Here is a 3,030-nt window from a genome sequence, read left to right on the forward strand (position 1 = left end):
TGCGCTAGACAGGGGAAGGAAGAGTAAAGGCACGGCCATACGTGGAAGAGGATGAGAAGGGGGGGGGGGGGGGGGGAGAACAGCCCCCCTACCTGGTAGGGAAGCCTCCCCAGAGAAGACGACGACGGTGCGTGGGGCGAGAAGAGAAAACAGTAAGGCGCAAGCACAAAAAAGTGGCACGGAAAATAAATATTACAAAAAACCCCCCGCGCACCGCACCCCTGCTGCCGCCTCGGTGCAGACCTAACTCGGGCTTTGCCGCGGGCTTGGCGCGGGCTTTGCGCGGGCTTGCAGAAGCTTTCGCCGAATGAGGGCGGTATAGCTCTAGGGGAGTGCGACGCGCCCGAGCGTGTGTGAGCCCCCGAAAAAGAGAGAGTGAGAGAGGGCGTGTGTGGCTGTGTGTGTGAGAGAGATCTTTGCAGCAGTATGTAGTATACCAGGCGCGGCTTGTTAGCTAAATTACCACGTGTGTGACGTCGCCCGCGCGCACACGCACAGACACACACAAAGCGGTCTGCCAGGCTCACACAGCCCATCCCCCCGCCCCCTTCCTGCCGCCCTCAAACTACGGAACCATTTGCCGCGGCGGTCGGCGAGCACAAAGGGATTCTCCGGGAAAATAGTTCCGTCATTACGCGGCTGACTCATCACCTTCTACCCGGCCGCGCCAGGGGCGTAGGGCAGAGAGGAAAGAGTTTCGTCTCGCTCTCACTCCCTCACTTTGTCGCCCCGCTACGCCACTGTCACCGCGCGCGGCCCCGGGGAGAGTGGCAGGAAGGTTAGGCACACCGCCCGCGGCCGCACTTTGCCACCTGACACCGCGCGCCGCCGTGCCGCCCCACCACCACCGCGGGGGTGTTCGTCGCGCCCGCCCCCAACGCCCCGGGGGCGGGTAAGGGGCGCGTGGCCCCCGCTCGCCCTGCCCGGCGCCGCTGCGGCCGACAACCCCCGCCAGAGGGGGGCTGTGGCGTCCCCTCCCCCGGCCCCCCCGGGTGGTGATGGGGGGGCCCCGCGGGCGGGCGCCGACCAGGCCGACCGCACGGCGGGGGGCAAAGTCAGGGAGAGCGAGAGAGACAGACGGACGGAGCTGCTTGTGGTCGGGGGAATAAGCCCTTGTGGGAGCGGGCGCCGCAGGGGGGGGGGGGCGCTCTCGGGGTGCCAGAGGTGGGCCGGCGACCACATTAATTAGGGCGCACTTTGCTCCGCCGTCATCGCCCGCGCGGCCGCGCACCGCAGGCAAGAGCACCGCGCCGTCGTGCCGCGCGCCGCCCCGCGGGGCAGGTGTCACCCCCCCCCCCCTCCCTCGCCTCACTCGGCGCTCTCCTCGACGCGACGTCCACTCGGCCCCGGCCGAGGTGGCTGATCTCACTTGCTGCCGCTGCCCCGGGGGACCCGCCCAACCATTACTCATATTTTGCATACATCGATAAGCAGGCCGTGAAACCCGGCGGCACCACTTGACAGCTTGCCACACCCTTGCTCTAGAGAGCCCTGCCCCGGCGCGCGGCCCCGTCGGCGGCAAAGTAGAGGAGGAGAAGAGGAGCAAAAATAAAAGGCAAAAAAGTGATGATAAAACCTACAGCGAACGGCGGCGGCGCGCGCGCGGCGAGAGGGAGGTGGGGGGGGGGGGGTACACAAAATGACGCCGCCGCTTAATTGGGTTATTTGTTAATTTAAACGCGACTTCCTCGGAATGGCCGCGGCGCGCTGCTCCGACGCCGTCGCCCTCCGGTCGCCCTCATTACGCACTTACCTCCGCTAATGGCAGTGTATTACACTCATTACCCGGGACCAGCCGGGCCCGCCGGGGGGCCCAGCGGCGTAGCGTAGCGGCCCATTACCAGGGGCAGGGCCGGGCAGGGCCCCGCGCCACGGGAGGGGAAGAAAGAACAGAGCGGCAACGCAACGGCGCCTTCGATGACGAGAACGAAAAAAATAAAAAAACAACAAAAGTATAAATAAGACGTTATGATACAGGAATGAAACAAAGGCGGCGTGGCAGGGCGAGCAAAGAGAGTACGAACATGTACAAGACGCGCCGCGCAGCAAATCGATTGTGTCGACCGCCTCATCGAAGATGATCGGATCATCCCGGGCCGACGACACGGCCCGCTGCAGCACCTACTCAGACGAGGCTCCTGCCGCTCGTTTTCCGCGCCGCTTGGCGCCCCCCGCCACGCACCGCCGCGGCCCCGAGGACCTCCTGCTTCTCAAATTGGCCTTACGCCACGTTGACAGCGAGACACCCCCACATCCCTTTCCCTACCAGGGAGGGTCGCGCACCGGCCGCGCCATCAGGCCGAAACAAACGAATATTAACGACCCATGGCAAGACCACACACACACCGCGACGGGGACCCCCACCGGCCGGCCCTACTCGAATATGACACCGTACAGTCAACGAAACGAAAAGATAAAAAAAAAAACAACCAACAAAAACAACCGACAAAATCGTAATCGAGCTCTTTATCTGGACGCGTTGTGGCCGATTTCTCATGCCCCCCCGCCCGCCGCGCGCTCAACTCGGGCCGCACGCAAACGCTATCGCGGTGAGTTACACACGTACACGACATCACACCGCAGAGCAGCGCCGCGTCACGCCACCCAGCACCAGCGCAGCACCACGACCTGCCAAATTATTAATGGCCCATATTTTTTCCTGGCGGTGGCGGCGGCGGGGGTGTGGAAAATGGATTTCGGCACGACAGAGTATAGGGCGGCGGCAATACGGCCCGGGCGGGGGGTCCTTGTTCGCCCCCCGACCCGACCGTGCACTCCTTCCCTCCACCCCCCAACCCGCGCACACCACACCCACCTCCCGCTCAGCGCAGATTTTTTTGCCAAGTTGCATTTCCCCTTTCCCCCCTTCCTCCCGTTCTTTCTCTCGCGGCTGCTGCCGGTGCTGTCGCGCGCGCTCGACAAACATGCGCAGAATCTTGATAATGCACGTCTAAATATTTGATAACCTTCTATGCAAATGCGCTAGACAGGGGAAGGAAGAGTAAAGGCACGGCCATACGTGGAAGAGGA

General features: G+C 63.6%; 1 protein-coding gene across 6 annotated transcripts in view; it reads right to left on the minus strand.

The window, feature by feature from the left end:
• Positions 1–3,030, minus strand: part of LOC113204278 (autism susceptibility gene 2 protein homolog) — a 126,289-nt gene that overhangs the window by 30,334 nt on the left and 92,925 nt on the right. The window lies entirely within an intron of this gene.

The sequence above is a fragment of the Frankliniella occidentalis genome, unplaced genomic scaffold (assembly GCF_000697945.3).
Source record: "Frankliniella occidentalis isolate FOCC.00 unplaced genomic scaffold, Focc_3.1 Scaffold150, whole genome shotgun sequence".
NCBI classification, from domain to species: Eukaryota; Metazoa; Arthropoda; class Insecta; order Thysanoptera; family Thripidae; genus Frankliniella; species Frankliniella occidentalis.